Source organism: Schistocerca piceifrons, chromosome X (assembly GCF_021461385.2).
Source record: "Schistocerca piceifrons isolate TAMUIC-IGC-003096 chromosome X, iqSchPice1.1, whole genome shotgun sequence".
Lineage (NCBI taxonomy): Eukaryota > Metazoa > Arthropoda > Insecta > Orthoptera > Acrididae > Schistocerca > Schistocerca piceifrons.
The window spans coordinates 839799873-839818325 of NC_060149.1; the positions used below are offsets into that span (position 1 = coordinate 839799873).

An 18453-nucleotide genomic window follows, 5' to 3' on the forward strand; every position below is an offset into this window, starting at 1 on the left:
CGATAGATGTCACTGACCGTTGGTAAACAAGAGATGGGGAGAACGCCCCGTAGATGGCTATACTCCAGATAAAACCTCCCCAGAACCGAGTGGGGTAGCGCAGTGCTTAGCACACTGGACTTACATTCGAGAGGACGACGGTTCAAAACCGCATCCGGCCATCCAGATTTAGGTTTTCCGTGATTTCTCTAAATCGATTAAGGCAAATGCCGGAGGGTCAAGTGAAGATGATGCCAGAGCTTCCATCAGTAGCCCCGTGAAAGTGGTCGGACCTCGCGGCCAAAGCTTGAGGTGCATACCAACGTAGGAGAACACCATTAGATCATAAACATTGAAAAGGCCATGTCTGCCGCGTTCTTTAGGAAGAGTGAAGGAGTCGTACCGTGCCTTAATAATCATTCCAGGGCTAACAAATGAACCGAATGCCGCCATGAGGCTCCGGACTATGTGTTTAAGCACTGCTAGGGTCTGCTACATGGAGAATTCTGGATGCCAGATAGACATTGATAAATTAGATCGACTGATGAAGGTCCAAATCCCGGGGACGATTATCACAAGTCCAGCACGGATATGTTGCAAAAGTCTCCGATTAAAGGTCGTCGTGCGTGAGATGTCGTCCGTGAAGTCGATCCCAAGACAGTGGATTGTACCGTACAGTGTGAGTGGAGCGAAGCTTGGAGGTGTCATCCCAGTGGCAATATTCAAGGCCATCGATTTATGCACATTTAAACGGCTCCCCGAAGTTCACCATGAGTGGCTAACAAATCCATAATCCTGCGAACATCATATTCGTCACGAAGTGTTAATATCAACTGTTCCAATGTTCCATCTGCTAAGAAGAACGATGCAATGCTTCTTCTGAAGTGCATTAAACTGCACCGTTCTTCTTTGCGACACAGGCACGGCAATATCTTATTTATCCGCCGATACCAGGCAGCCACTTTCAGTTAAAATGTCCTCCTCTGTACGGGAATTACATAATGTGTGACACAGGAGCGACAACATATAGAAGTGTGGGTCTGGCCGTGATTTGTGAACGGTTAGCCAAAGCGATTAAGGCGACCGCTCGTGGAAAGCGGGAAATCCGGCACAAATTTTCATTGTCGTCATTCCCTTGTACAGCTGATAGTTATTCGTATTCGCAAATGCGAATACATTTCATGTATATCCTAACGGCTGTGGCCGCCACAGTGCCTGTTCCTTCGGACAAGCATGCATGTATGCGTGCTTTCAATCTGAAATATCGTCCGCCGGACACCATAGTTTGTGCAGGAGCAGCTACTATCCGTTTTGTATTATTACAGAGGCCTCCTCTAACATTTTTAAAATAATATTTGACAAACGCACGGATATAGCATTTTGTTTTTAAAATTCGATAGTGAATTAGTGAGTTCTGTGACATATACCAGTATCCGTGACAAAGAAACTGATGTACATTGTTCTGAACTGAAAATATAAAACTAAAATAAGAACATTACTATCTTATGCTTTTCTCGAGAGATAAATGAAGACTTTGGCTTATTGACTTGTGTGAACTGAAATTTTGCCAGAGGAATATCAGTCTGCCGCGAATAACTTTCGCTGTCGTAACTATCATTTCCAACGAAGACAGAACTAAATCATATAATCATTTAGGTGTAAGCTGACACATATGCACAGACAAAACGAGAAGAGTTCAGTTTTGTGGGATCGTAGGTTACGATGCCATGAGTCGATCAGATAGAATGGTACACTGGATTGCATCTGATGTGTGAGTGTGGGTGACAGAAATGGCTCTGAGCACTATGGGACTCAACTTCTGAGGTCATTAATCCGCTAGAACTTAGAAATAGTTAAACCTAACCAACCTAAGGACATCACACACATCAATGTCCGAGGCAGGATTCGAACCTGCGACCGTAGCGGTCTCGCGGTTCCAGACTACAGCGCCAGGAACTGCACGGCCACTTCGGCCGGCGTGGGCGACAGAGAAATAAGTCATTAGGAGTAGGAGAAATTAGGATTCATGCTGGACCATGGTTGTGAAGAGGGATGACCAGGGAAGGACGAGGTGCCCTAAATTGCGGAAACAGTGTCGAGGTGTGGGTTAAATTTGACGTGATGGTGGATTTCGCTGTATAGGACAGGTGAGCTGTGGTTACGGTGGGAGAGAACATGGAGAGTATGTAGGTGTAGACTCGGTTGGATGTGTTGATACAGACGCAGCAGCGCATCACACTCTGAAATTTGAGGATAAATGATGGGACTGTTGAATTCAGCCTTGTAGTGGGTGTAGGGTACGCAGAGGTGTTCATTGTAGATTAGCAAGGGTAATTTATATTCCTATATAAAGACAAGTGGGCGCTTAACGTTGTTACCAAAAATCTCGAAAAGTTCTTGACCGACTTACCTCAAATTTTTACCCGATGCTCTAATAAAGATATGGCATTTCAGTCTTTGATCGCTATTTTCTTATTTTCAATGACCGGTTTCAGGCTAGCTGCCCATCTTCAGATCTGTTAGACAAAGTTAAAAATATAATTAACAAGAGAGATACATTTACTGATAGAAATATCGTAGTTTACAAAAAGAAGAAATTTTGGAATGTATTAAATGCCAGCATACCATATATTGCAGTTACAGTGTTAACTTGTCAGTACAGAACTATCGGTTCACTGTCATAACTAAAGTAAATTTTAATCTGTTAAAAGCTCATATCGCAGTTTTGGAGAAACCTGATTGGAAACAGTAAACAGTGCCCTCTACCTATAAGAATTGTGCATATGTTATTTTCTGCCGTACATATTGATGGCGAATATACTTTTTAATAAAACAATTTTTTTTGAGTGGGCTATGAACCGAAATAATTTACACTAATATAAAAAAATTATAAAGGAACTTAAAAATATAATTAAAATGTAGATATTCTTTCGAAAATGTGCGTTTCCTCTTCTTTGTATTGATTGGTGGTGGAGAGGGTTTCCCTACGTCAGAACGTATACAACGCCACGCCAAGTCCTCTTCCGCCGCGCCCAATTCACCTCGCCGCCAGTACGCTGAGGGCCGTTCCGCTGCAGCTGGTTCTTACTGGAGCGTGCTGTTCCATTCTAGAGTAAGCCTAAAACAGGTCTTTAAAAATTTCATAATAACTTCTGTGCATGAAATCACTTTGCTCATTAAGTAGTAGATCTGGGTTTTTTCTTTGATTAGCGTATATTTCAATCTCTTCGAGCACGTTAAGATAGAGACTTTTTGGAGCTTTATGTAGCACCTCCATTTTTTTCATTTATATTACTCACTTCATGTTTACTATTTTTTACATGCGCTCCAAATGCTGTCCGATTGCTATGACTGCAATGTTCCCTGTATCGAATTTCAAAATTCCGCCCTGTCTATCCTATATAATAACTGTCACATTCAGCACATTTGATCTTATATACTCAGGAATTGTTGTATTTCATTTGCTTTGTCGTTGCTGGCTTATGTCTTAGTCTATGTGCCATTTGCCCTTCATTCTGGAATGCCACTGCGATGTTTTTTGGAAAGCATTTAGCAATTCTTTCCGACACACGCCCTTTGTATGTCATGGTAACAAACTTCTTCTTAACTTTAATTTTCCTGGAATCATTATTGATACCAGCGGATTTGTTTTTGATCTTGTTAAACATACGTGTAACATCTTGTGCCCTGTATCAATTAGCTGCTGCTACTTGCTTAATAATACCTAGTTCTTTCTGCAACTCATCTTCCTTTAGTGGCAATCTCAGTGCTTTGTTGCTCTGTATAACAGATCTGAAGATGGGCAGCTAGCCTGAAACCGGTCATTGAAAATAAAAAAAATAGCGAACAAAGACTGAAATGCCATAGTTTTATTTAAAGAACGATCGCGGAAATCCCATTAAGACAATTATGTTTTGATAAACTCTAATAAAGGTTCGGAGGGAGATTACGTGTGCTTCTAACTTCTCTGTCTCAGCACTTACCCAGTCCTCGGCACCCACTCCTGGATCGACCCAGCAGTCCAGGGAGCGACTGTAAACGATAAACGTAAAACAAGGCAAGATAAATTAGTGTACCATCACTGACGAGTATCGAAGGCTGGAGAGAACAGCGAGACCTGGAAGACAGTGCGGAAGACTGGAGAGAACAGCGCGTTCTGGTAGACAGTGCGGGGCCGTGGTACTTGCAGCCACTCTCACGTGTAATCGGGCCCACACGACCAGCCCACAGCTGAAGAGGCGCCGTCTGCGGGAGCAAGCCACGGTCGCGCCACGAAGCCCGAGAACCTCTGGGCATTCTTTCATATCGATACTCGGACTGAATGGGAAATCGGGATCACTATCGGATACTAAAGAAACATATGTGACTGCAAAAGCTTTCTAAAATGTCATTCTACGTATACAGCAAAACAGCTTTCAAGTGTCAGTGCGAAGTCGTGTGACTAATATGTAAAGACCTCCTGTCGACGTAACGCGTCCTCCCTCACGTAGTAGGACGCACTGAGAGCAAGACGGACAAGCCAGTGTGCGACGTGTAGTGAGCACTGGCGAGCTATCACTCACGCAGTCTGCTGCAAGAAACTCTGCGGCTGTCTGTAGAAGCAACGGCGGCAGCCGCTGTGGGAAAATGTAACGGCTTTCTCACCGACACGAGCAGACAGGCTCAATCAGTGCTCGTCCTTTACTCTCCACTTTCTAGTCTGCAGCCAAATCGGGAAACTTGGCACTCCGGCAGCGTCGTATTGTTTCCGCTCCACGTCTCGCCGTGTTCTGAGGTGGCAGGTCTTGCATCAGTACTGTACGCTGCTACCCACTGACGTTCGCGGCTCGCACTGAACATGCACTAAATTTCAGTGATTGGAGCCTGTTTCCTCTCTTTGTGTAGCAAAGACATCTCCGGGACCCAGTATGGACATCGACAGCCTCGTCTCCTACACTGATTACCTCTTATTTAGAAAACAACGATACGTCATGCGCAGCGAAAAGTGCGTCTTGAGTGAATTTTTTTCAGCTACAGCATCTGCTCCGACGTAGCACGGTCCACTAATGATTGGCAACTGCATATCCGTGGCTTAGCAATCACTTAAACGAAGTGCCAGGAGGAGTTTCCCGTTGTCGCACTCATCAGTTACTCGAAGTGAAGAGAATCTATTTGCCATTCGTAAAACTTTCCTCCGTTTGTATATTTTAACTGTCCGTGTACTATGTTTATGAGGAAGATATAAGAAAGTAGCCCAAAATTTATCTAGACAACTGTGAAAAACTGCCTAAAAAGCACAACCAGAGTTTACTGTAACAGATACTGTTCTTTAATGCCACGTGTACATTTGAACTGAGTTGTGATTTCCCTCCAGGCGTGGCTCGCCTACATGTCTCGCTACCTAGCTCATTCTACATTGTGTATTACATACAGGGTGAAAAGTATTGAAACCGACAAACTCTGGGAGGTTGTAGGGGACATCAAAACAAATATTTTTCCCTCATGTCATTTTTTCCTGAGGAGTATTTAAACTAGTAGAGGAAGATTTCTCTGGCGGCAAATCAATTAAATCAACAAATACTTTTCCATTTTTTTTATGACCAAGAGAGAACAGATTAGCACAACCCAGTTTCAATTACAGTAGATTTTCAAAAATGTGTCCATTGACACGTAAACAAAGGTTACACCGTCGAATCATGTTCTGTCTGACACGGGCAAAAACTCCAGGAGTACCCTGAACTGTTCCTGCTGCTGCTGCTACTATCCGGGCAACCAGATCCTCTTCTGATGCAACAGGAGTTGCAGAAACAAGGTTGCGCATCTCTCCCCACACAAAAAAGTCCAGAGGGGACATATCTGGGGATCGAGCAGACCATGGTACAGGACTACCTCTGCCAATCCACATTTCTGGGAACCGTCGGTCCAGGAATCGAAGCACACGACGGCTGAAATGTGCCGGCACCCCGTCATGTTGGAACCACATACGTTGTCTTGTAGGGAGCGGGACGTCTTCCAGAAATTCTGGCAATGCTCTGGCGGGAAAATTGTAATAGTGCCTGCCATTTAATGGCCTAGGTAGCAGATAAGGCCCACTTAAACAGTCCCCAGCAACACCGACCCACACATTAACGAAGAACCGCACTTGATGAGCGCTAGTAACTGTGGCATGTGGGTTATCCCCACTCCAAACATGCAAATTGTGAATGTTGAGGACTCCATCACGCCCGAACGTTGCTTCATCGGTAAACAACACAGATGATGGAAATGTAGGATGCATTTCACACTGTTCCAGGTACCACTGCGAAAACTGTACTCTGGGTGGATAATCAACTGGTTCCAGGTTGTGGGCACGCTGTAAGTAAAATGGTCGTAACAAGTGCTCTCGAAGGACTGTTCTCACATTCGTCTGATTCGTCCCCATGTTACGTGAAATTTTACGAATGCTGATTGAAGGCTCCCGCTCCACATGTTGCAAGGCAGCGTCCTCAAATTGCAGCGTTCTTATCGTGCGACGGCGTCTCTGTCCAGGTAATCTGCTAAATGACCCGGTCTCACGCAGACGTTGGTACACAGCAGCAAAGGTCGTATGATGCGGGATACGGCGATTAGGATATTGTTGTTGATAAACCCGCTGTGCACCAACCATATCAGTGTACTCACTCCAGGTGTATCGCTCCACTAGTAAACAGAGACAATGCACTCCTACACTGGTGGACAGCAGTTGTCTAAAACTGAAGAGCGTAATACGCCCTCTAACAACTGAAGATCGTAATACGACCTCTAACAACTGAAGAGCGTAATACGGCCTCCACCGGTTTAAATAATCCTCATATGAAAAAATGACATTAGGGAAAAATATTTGTTTTGATGTCCCCTACAACCTCCCAGAGTTTGTCGGTTTAAATACTTTTCACCCTGTAATAATATCATGAAGACAATTAATACGCGTGCCATATCCGTCGTGAGATACACTGCAGGCATCGTCAACTGGACACAATTAGAGCTGGATAATCTGGACAGGAAAGCAAGAAAACTTGTAACTTAACCGCTTGTCTGCTTCTCCCTATCGGAGTGAATCTTCCTAAAACTGTCTACCAAAACCTTCCTAAAATGCTTACCAAACAAATTAATTCCAGAATGAGATTTTCACTCTGCAGCGGAGTGTGCGCTGATATGAAACTTCCTGGAAGATTAAAACTGTGTGCTCTCTTTCTGTAGCAAGGACATCTCCGAGACCCAGTATGGACATCGACAGCATCGTCTCCTACACTGATTCCTTCTTATTTAGAAAGGAATGACACGTCATGCGCTGTGAGAAGTTTCAGGAAGGAAGTTTCAAACAAATTAATTCCTAACGTAAACTCGTGTACTGTGTAAAACTCTGACTATACGGAATTATATAAAGACTTAATACGATTTGATCAACACTGTCTACAAACTGAAGCCAACTATTTCTATAAAAACGCTACTCAACACTGCTCAACTTAGAATGCGTATAGTTGTGCTTGTGCTCTCAGGCAGAGGCGCTGTAGCAACACGAAGATATTGTAGCAATCGCCAAAGACTACTCAGCTACATGGTTTTGCTCTGTGTGAGCTATGCATATCGATATACACTTAAGAAATGGAATTTACACAGTGACCAAATTAATATGCATACATCACAAATCCATGAGAATATGCCACGCTCTTCGTCCTCACAGTGACGTCATCAGGCTGTACCTGTCCAGAAAAACAGGCGAAAAGGACTCAATTTACCATCTACTGGCGGGAGTATAAGCCAGAAGAAGTTGCCGAGAACGAACGTACCAGATTACTGTGGGATGTCCAGCTTCGGAGAGACTGATTTCTGGAACACATTACACCAGATGTCACAACTGTGTAGAAAAATAAACGGTGGACCATTGACTTTACCATCTCAACTGATGGCAGAATCGACGAGAAACAACGTGAAAAACTTACCGGTTAAGAACTGTTGAAAGTCGAAGTACAATGTTTCGCATAAACAAGTGAAAGTCGCCCCAGTGATTCTCGGCACACTAGGAGCAGTGTTAAAAGATCGTAATGGGCATTTCAAAACCATTAGCATCGACAAAATATCTCTCTGCCAACTACCAAACGCCACTGCACAAAATATCCGTCGATACACCACGGCCACGCGGGATTAACCGAACGGTCTCAGGCGCTGCAGTCATGGACTGTGCGGCTGGTCCCGGCGGAGGTTCGAGTCCTCCCTCGGGCATGGCTGTGTGTGCTTCATAGTGGTCTCATTTGACAACAATAATAATAATGAGAAATGAAAGCCACCGACGATCCCTAATACAAGTGGGTAAAACACATTTGGTTGAAAACAATGACAACATTTATCTGCCAATCACGCCGATAGTGCGCCTCTTTCGTCTGTATCCCAGGTTCTTGAATATTTCTTTTTACCTACACGAGAAACATAGCTGTTAATTTGTTAGTGAACACCACGGTCAGCCAGTGCAAGCCAAAACGTCACGCGTGCAGTGTGTGCAGACCAGTACGGACCAAGGTCCTGGCCTGTTACTCGTCTTCGCTCAGACTTCGCGGAAGTACCCAGAACAGCGTGACATTTCAGTAGTACAGCGGTGCGTCATTTTGCGGTCGGCACAACTCTCTGACTTCTGCAGAATGGTTGTGTCAGCTCTGTTTACCCTCAGCTATTTGTTCGTGTGATGAAGGACGTTCACGGGTCCAGTGGCTATTTGCACAAAAAGAGGTAATCTAGGGATCTATCGTCACAATCCTTTAAAAGGAATGGGACTGACACAAGAGAAGGATGTCAATTCTCAATTCGCACAAGCGACGAGTAGCGCTTATTTGCTACAAAACGACACTATAGTGCGATGCAGAAAGAATTTAATATTTTAGATGACGATGAAATAGCAAAAAATCACGATGATCAACAGACAGGATTCACTGTTTTGTACATCAAGAAGGACATTGTGTTAAATTTTCTGACATGAAGAAATTCGTGGTACAAATACTAAAATTTCTGAAGTCCCAGCTTTTAATCCATTTTCAGCTACAATTGAAGTGAACGAAGAGTACGAGGACTTCATATATTATTGAAAAGTACGTTGGTTAAGTCAATGGGCATGCTTGGAAATATTTTTTCTATTTAATCTCACTATTGTTGAATTTATGACGGAAACAGGAGTGCAGGAACGAAAATTAGAATATCCGGAATGGATTACAATTTATAGGGCAAGGGCGGCACCATCCCACGTTGCATTATTGCCAAATTTATTCATGATGGCGGATCCATGTGGCGGTCATAGATGTGGCAACATCACAGTGACATCATGGTGGGAACTTCAAATTTTGGGGGAAATAGATGAACTGGGCTACCTCCACTATCCCCTAACCCCCTCCCCTTCTCCCTCCCCTCCCCTCCCTCTCCACTCTCCTCTCCTCACCCCTCTGGAAATTGATGGGAAAAGGACTCAGTCAGTGCTCGTCTGCCAGATGGGATGGATGTAAGTCTTTCTTTGGCATACATTGCTCCCCTCCCCCGTCAGAAAATTGGCAGGAAAAGGACTCAGGCTGTGCTGGGCTGCCAGATAGGAAGGACGTAAATCTTTATTTTGCATTCATTGTTTATTTAAACAATTTGAGTTGTCATAGACGACAGCTTCATCCAGTGCGTTCACCATGAGGACTGGAGTCCAACTGACATAGTTCACAACACCACAAACAGAGGGCGCTTTCGTCCCTCCCCCTCTCCCCTTTTGTGACGTAATCCAAGAAGACAGTATGCAAAAAGTGGTGGCAAAAGGACTCAGTCTGTGTCTAGCTGCTGGAATGGGAGGATGGACGTAATTGTATGCTGTGTTCAACGGACAAGATATCTGTTCTGGAGAAGGAGGAGTATATTAGCATCTGAGGACTGTGTTGACAGCAATGATATTTGGTGAAGACGAATGCACTTCACGAAATAATGAAGATAGGGCTAAGTTACTCTTCAAAACTCATGCTGATAAATGCAAGTGCTGTAACCGTAGAACAACTGATAACAGTTCAGTCATTCAGTCAGTCTTCCAAAGTGCAAAAGACAAGATCTTGACCCCAGAGTCTCTGCAACCCACTAGAAAAGAGGCAATACGCCGGATTATGCCACAAAAATGGTGCGCCGGCTTACAGCACTGTCATGCGGTAGCTGCTAAGCACTTCCTGTCGTGTTGGAAATACCCACGGCCTCCTTCCTTCCCATCCCTGGCACATGGATAGCCTTTGCCACTGAAGCGGAATATTGTCACATACATAACTCGAAGATATCACAGGAACTAAATGTACCATTGCACAAAGAGAGGGCTTTGCAAACGATGTGAGATTATTTAGACAATTGCACGTTTTGTTCCGAGGAATACCACCACTGCGACACATGAGCAGCAAGATCGTGGCACGCTTGTGAAACCACCTCTGACACGCTTCGCGAGTTTTTGTGGGAAATACACTAGTCTTTGAGTATGAGCTGCTTCATGAGTTTCTAAATCCAAATGAATACGTCTCTAAACGCACTTTCAAAGGATCGCTCCATAGTAATTTTCCTCAATTTCGCGACGTATACCACAACACATGAACACTGACACTAAAAAACGTCGCTGTACACTTGTGAAACCTTCCTGAGACACTTCACACGCTTTTGTGGGAAACAAATCCCGAAACCGATATCAGCTGCAATATCTGATTTTACACACCAAAACGATGATATTTGGAAGTCAAAATAAATATCTCTGGAACTCTAAACAGGGCCAACGGCCTTGCCGCAGTGGTAACACCGGTTCCCGTCAGATCACCGAAGTTAAACGCTGTCGGGCTGAGCTAGCACTTGGATGGGTGACCATCCGGTCTCTCGAGCGCTGTTGGCAAGCGGGGTGCACTCAGCCCTTGTGAGGCAAACTGAGGAGCTACTTGATTGAGAAATATCGGTTCCGGTCTCGGAAACTGACATACGGCCGGGAGAGCGGTGGGCTGACCACATGCGGTGTACCGTAGGTCTCTAGAAGAGCGTAGCGTTCCAAAGGATTGGAAAAGGGCACAGGTCATCCCCGTTTTCAAGAAGGGACGTCGAACAGATGTGCAGAATTATAGACCTATATCTCTAACGTCGATCAGTTGTAGAATTTTGGAACACGTATTACGTTCGAGTATAATGACTTTTCTGGAGACTAGAAATCTACTCTGTAGGAATCAGCATGGGTTTCGAAAAAGACGGTCGTGTGAAACCCAGCTCGCGCTATTCGTCCACGAGACTCAGAGGGCCATAGACACGGGTTCACAGGTAGATGGCGTGTTTCTTGACTTCCGCAAGGCGTTCGATACAGTTCCCCACAGTCCGCAGCTCGTGGTCGTGCGGTAGCGTTCTCGCTTCCCACGACCGGGTTCCCGAGTTCGATTCCCGGCGGGGTCAGGGATTTTCTCTGCCTCGTGATGACTGGGTGTTGTGTGATGTCCTTAGGTTAGTTAGGTTTAAGTAGTTCTAAGTTCTAGGGGACTGATGACCATAGATGTCAAGTCCCATAGTGCTCAGAGCCATTTGAACCATTTGAACCAGTTCCCCACAGTCGTTTAATGAACAAAGTAAGAGCATTGGACCATCAGACCAATTGTGTGATTGGATTGAGGAGTTCCTAGATAACAGAACGCAGCATGTCATTCTCAATGGAGAGAAGTCTTCCGAAGTAAGAGTGATTTCAGGTGTGCCGCAGGGGAGTGTCATAGGACCGTTGCTATTCATAATATACATAAATGACCTGGTGGATGATGTCGGAAGTTCACTGGGGTTTTTTGCAGATGATGCTGTGGTGTATCGAGAGGTTGTAACAATGGAAAATTGTACTGAAATGCAGGAGGATCTGCAGCGGATTGACGCATGGTGCAGGGAATGGCAATTGAATCTCAATGTAGACAAGTGTAATGTGCTGCGAATACATAGAAAGATAGATCCCTTATCATTTAGCTACAAAATAGCAGGTCAGCAACTGGAAGCAGTTAATTCCATAAATTATCTGGGAGTACGCATTAGGAGTGATTTAAAATGGAATGATCATATAAAGTTGATAGTCGGTAAAGCAGATGCCAGACTGAGATTCATTGGAAGAATCCTAAGGAAATGCAATCCGAAAACAAAGGAAGTAGGTTACAGTACGCTTGTTCGCCCACTGCTTGAATACTGCTCAGCCGTGTGGGATCCGTACCAGATAGCGTTGATAAAAGAGATAGAGAAGATCCAACGGAGAGCAGCGCGCTTCGTTACAGGATCATTTAGTAATCGCGAAAGCGTTACGGAGATGATAGATAAACTCCAGTGGAAGACTCTGCAGGAGAGACGCTCAGTAGCTCGGTACGGGCTTTTGTTAAAGTTTCGAGAACATACCTTCACCGAAGAGTCGAGCAGTATATTGCTCCCTCCTACGTACATCTCGCGAAGAGACCATGAGGATAAAATCAGAGAGATTAGAGCCCACACAGAAGCATACCGACAATCCTTCTTTCCACGAACAATACGAGACTGGAATAGAAGGGAGAACCGATAGAGGTACTCAGGGTACCCTCCGCCACACACCGTCAGGTGGCTTGCGGAGTATGGATGTAGATGTAGATGTAGATGCCCCTCCATATCCGCATCCAGTGACGCCTGTGGGCTGAGGATGGCACGGCGGCCAGTCGGTACCGTTGGGCCCTCATGACCTGTTCGAGAAGAGTTAAGTTTTTTTAGTCTAAACAGGACGCTCACCTGGTTTCCAGTTTTAGCAGTAAATTTACACTGTGCGATGCCCAGCTTTCAGTCAGAGCCAATGGATTGAAACATGTTAATGTCGGTTTAGAACCTTACGCAGACCTCGGAGTCGTGATGGAAGAAACAAAATGCGTGGCGGTGTAGAAAGCTGTGCCATACGCTGTTTGGATGCGTCACAGCAGAAAAAAGACAATGTATCAAACAACAACACAGAGAGCCTCTCTTGTGACTGATAGCCTGTGGGATATGGTCCTCCTATAGTACAGGCGCTGACACCTGTGTCTATGGAAGCAGCTTCGATCACTGAGTGGATCAATAGCTGTATATTTAATGGGGTCGGAGCATATTCACGATGCAAGCACGCAAACAGAATTTGTTATATATCGTGAGACAGGTTACAGTAGTGGAGCTTTAAAGTTTGTAGTTTTTTATTCTCGGTTGGATGGTGCGTGACAGAGAGAATGTTTGGGTGACAGAAGTGAATGGAACCTGAGGGACTGCAGTACCTGAATGTAGTTTGGAAACATACAACAATGCAGCAGCAAAATCCTCATCCTTCTCTCAGTTCCCATACTGTCTTTATATATCCTTGTGTTGCAGGAGAAAGTTTCGTTTGGTGCTGGCCTTACACATTGTACACGATTGGTGGAGCTACGACAACATGATCACATTTCCACCAAGCGGTCAAAACATGGTCTTGTTGCATTAACTCAGATTACCCTGTTTCTAAACAGGTTTCAGAATGTGGTAGATATAGCGCTCTCCGACTTCTTCTCAGTTCCGACTTAAACTGGAATTATCACATGCACAAAGTTGCAGGCATGGCGAGGTAGAGACTGAGGAACAGTTACAGGATGCATAGGGACTGTCTAAAACCACATTCAAGTTTTACGGTAGCAGATAGGTTCAAAAAAGGTGACTCGATTCGAGAAATGAGAGTGCCACGAATATGATTCACTAGTGGCTGTAATCATTAAAAGACATCTCCACAGGATCCAATGCATGTATGTGGTTGAATGGAAAGATTTGATTTCAAATTGCAGACAGCATTTCTACCAGAAAGCGTAACATTATAAATCTGAAAAGCTAGTGTACATTACTTATGACCTCAATCTAGCATTGCATTTTTTTAAAGTGATTCATCACATAGCACACCATCTATTGTATGTGATTATTCTCAATCAACCATCACATATAACCCCGTGGATATATAGCAGAACCTGTGACAGTGCATTGAGATACAGTGTGTTACAAATACTGGAGAAATATCTTGTGGCCTCAAGACGGAGTTGCAAATACCAGCTTCATACAATGTTCCTGAAAGGACCAGACGTTGTACAGAGTTTCAGGGAGAGCATAAGGGAACAACTGATAGGAATAGGGGGAAGAAATACAGTACAAGAAGAATGGGTAGCTTTGAGGTATGAAATAGTGAAGGCAGCAGAGGATCAAATAGGTAAAAAGACGAGGGCTAGTAGAAACCATTGGATAACAGAAGAAATATTGAATTTAATTGATGAAAGGAGAAAATATAAAAATGCAGTAAATGAAGCAAGCAAAAAGGAATACAAACGTCTGAAAAAAGAGATCGACAGGAAGTGCAAAATGGCTAAGCAGGGATGGCTAGAGGGCAAATGTAAGAATGTAGAGGCTTATCTCACTAGGGGTAAGATAGATACTGCCTACAGGAAAATTAAAGGGACCTTTGGAGAAAGGAGAACCACTTGCATGAACATCAAGAGCATTGATGGAAACCCAGTTCTAAGCAAAGAAGGGAGAGCAGAAAGGTGGAAGGAGTATATAGAGGGTCTATACAAGGGCGATGCACTTGAGGACAATATTATGGAAATGGAAGAGGATGTAGATGAAGATGAAATGGGAGATACGATACTGCGTGAAGAGTTTGACAGAGCACTGAAGGACCTGAGTCGAAACAAGGCCCCCGGAGTAGACAACATTCCATTGGAACTACTGACGGCCTTGGGAGAGCCAGTCCTGACAAAACTCTACCATCTGGTGAGCACGATGTATGAAACAGGCGAAATACCCTCAGACTTCAAGAAGAATATAATAATTTCAATCCCAAAGAAAGCAGGTGTTGACAGATGTGAAAATTACCGAACAATCAGTTTAATAAGCCACAGCTGCAAAGTACTAACACGAATTCTTTACAGACGAATGGAAAAACTAGTAGAAGCCGACCTCGGGGAAGATCAGTTTGGATTCCGTAGAATTACTGGAACACGTGAGGCAATACTGACCTTAAGACTTATCTTAGAAGAAAGATTAAGGAAAGGCAAACCTACGTTTCTAGCATTTGTAGACTTAGAGAAAGCTTTCGACACTGTTGATTGGAATACTCTCTTTCAAATTCTAAAGGTGGCACGGGTAAAATACAGAGAGCGAAAGGCTATTTACATTTTGTACAGAAACCAGATGACAGTTATAAGAGTCGAGGGACACGAAAGGGAATCAGTGGTTGGAAAGGAAGTGAGACAGGGTTGTAGCCTATCCCCGATGTTATTCAATCTGTATATTGAGCAAGCAATAAAGGAAACAAAAGAAAAGTTCGGAGTAGGTATTAAAATCCATGAAGAAGAAATAAAAACTTTGAGGTTTGCCGGTGACATTGTAATTCTGTCAGAGACAGCAAAGGACTTGGAAGCGCAGTTGAACGGAATGGACAGTGTCTTGAGGAGGATATAAGATGAACATCAACAAAAGCAAATCGAAGATAACGGAATGTAGTCGAATTAAGTCGGATGATGCTGAGGGAATTAGATTAGGAAATGAGACGCTTAAAGTAGTAAAGGAGTTTTGCTATTTGGGGAGCAAGATAAATGATGATGGTCGAAGTAGAGAGGATATAAAATGTAGACTGGCGATGGCAAGGAAAGTGTTTCTGAAGAAGAAAATTTGTTAACATCGAGTATAGATTTAAATGTCAGGAAGTCATTTCTGAAAGTGTTTGTATGGAGTGTAGCCATGTATGGGAGTGAAACGTGGACGATAAGTAGCTTAGACAAGAAGAGAATAGAAGCTTTCGAAATATGGTGCTACAGAAGAATGCTGAAGATTAGATGGGTAGATCACATAACTAATGAGGAGGTATTGAATAGAATTGGGGAGAAGAGGAGCTTGTGGCACAACTTGACTAGAAGAAGGGATCGGTTGGTAGGACATGTTCTGAGACATGGAGGGATCACCAATTTAGTATTGGAGGGCAGCGTGGAGGGTAAAAATCGTAGAGGGAGACCAAGAGATGAATACACTAAGCAGATTCAGAAGGATGTAGGCTGCAGTAGGTACTGGGAGATGAAGAAGCTTGCACAGGATAGAGTAGCACGGAGAGCTGCATCAAACCAGTCTCAGGACTGAAGACCACATCAACAACAACAACCATGTTTCTTAGCCAAATCACTTTTTTAAATTCAATGATTTTAATACTAGCTTATACCACAGGTGACGTGCACCCGCACTTTTGGTCTGTTAATACACATCCCAGTGATCTCCATGTATATTCAATGTCGCAGTATTTGTGTGGAAGACGACTTCATTCAGAATCAATACCACACCTCGACTTATAAAACCAGTATAGTTTTTAACGTGGATATTTGCGTGTGCCAGTAGAACCAAGACCGCTTGTGACAATAACATAGCCGTTGCGATCGTGTTTTTAACATCTGGTGGCTTGTAAGACGATTACGTCTCTGTTCCTAAGACACACCGGTACCACTCGCAAGAAAAAAAAACAAATGAGACACATCCATCCATCTCGGATTTTCGTCCAGTACTGTTTGGCATCACCAGCATTCAGTTATTGGCTAAGTATTATACTTAGTAGTAGGGGATGCATGATGGATTCACTGTGATCAGCAGGCCTATAAAGTATATATGTGTTCCAACATGTGCAGAGAAAATGACTATGTCCTGTTTAAGGAAGGTATGGATTTGATGTGGAAAACTGCGATAGCCTTAAGAGGAGTGTAAGATTATTTTATGTGGAAAATTAAGTCCAGTCATAAGTATGGTACAGATATTTCTTTTTCCAGAGCCACAGCTGTCAGGACTATGTATTTCTGATACTATGCTCATTGTCGAATGTTGTCAGACTGAGGCTGCAACCGTACATTTAATTTTATTTACAGCAATAAAATATATGTGGCTGATTTCTTAGGACGATTCTGTCTGGGTTGTGGGGCGCATGGTAGCAGTGGCCTGTCACCAGAACGAGTTTGACGTCTCCAGCTTATGGTGGGAGCCGTCAGGACTGGAGAAGCTGGCTGGGATGCAGGAATGTAGCTGACCTAACTGTGTTGCACTCTAGAAGGCTGAATAGTGAAATAATACTCAGTACGTGTTGGACAGCGTTTGTGATCGCGTATGTTCTCTGTGGAAATTTGAGAAGATTCAATAAGGGCTGTGTTTGTGCTGGACAGTTATTTCTTCACATGTAAATTGTCCGGTTGACTGCTTCTAAACATTTCCCGTCTGTATTTGGTTGAGAGAACATAAATTGTGTTGTGTACATTTAGATGGGGAAAGACGGATGAAAGACACGTTTGCTGGTTCTCTAGACATGAGAAACACCTTGGTTGACTTTGTAACATAGAAGGATGATTTGGAATCTGTTGTATCAGTGACTTCGGTATTCATGGGTAGAACTACTAGTTTCCTCTATTTTTTTGAGTTTTTACATAAAAATTTTCGCAGACGAGATAAGTTTCTAGTTACTCAGTGGTTTGGAGCATATTCTACCTCACTGCATCTCACTGAAGTTCCGGGTTTCTAGAGAAATAATTTCCACTATTTATCTTCGGAATTACACTGTGCAAGCAATCGTAAGGTACTGTTACGTGCTTCATATCGAGAACTATAGCGTAAACGGTATGATGTTCTGGCAATCCACGTGAAACTACATGTGTTCTTGTAATCCCAGAGTGTGGAGATGAGTGTAGAAAGGCAGCAAGCAAGCAGGTCAGGACCGGAAACAGTAACGCCTTTGTGCCAAGGGCAACCACCCCAGCCTTTGTACAACAGTTTGGAGAGTGACTACAGTCCGCTGAGGGTGCTCTGTTCGCATCTCTGGCAAGCATGTGAAAGGGCAGTTGACACATGATGGCTGACCACTGTGGATGACCGACCGACCTCGTGGAAAATATCCAGTGCTGCTAGAACTATATACATGCTAATGCTGTCTGTCTTTGTGATTATGTAGAAGTGTCTGGTTGTCAATAGCTATATGCAGGATGCAGAAGTGATGATTTTGTATTGTCCAGGACACGAATTGTGTTTACTATAACATCGATATGGTATATGGTGATTTAGCCCAGTTGGAGATCGGTTTCACGCTGAAAAATTCAACCTTTTCTCAACAGCAGCAGGGTAGTGTAATTGACTGATGTTAAAGAAAGTACGAGGTTTGAAGAATTCCTTGTAGCCTTGCAGGAATTGCAACGATAGTTTTATAAGTTTTATAAAGGTTTTAAGGACACTGCCAGTTTTACATCTACTTTCGAGTTGTTTTCAATAATATTTGCCGTTTCATTTGAAAGTGCCTCTGTGCATGTGCGGATATAACTGACTGACCTGCAAGGTAACTCTAGTTTTAATTACAAATCTTTCTACTTTAAAACTGTCCAGGATGTCTACATTGCTTTTCTCAGGTACATTTTCCAAGTCTTCATAATGAGGTTGCACAATTAGTACAATATTTCAGTTGACGTATTT

At 43.6% G+C, this 18453-nt stretch overlaps 1 pseudogene; it reads left to right on the forward strand.

Moving 5' to 3' along the window:
- Positions 1–10734: 10734 nt before the first annotated feature.
- Positions 10735–10852, forward strand: LOC124723522 (annotated as a pseudogene).
- Positions 10853–18453: the final 7601 nt, after the last annotated feature.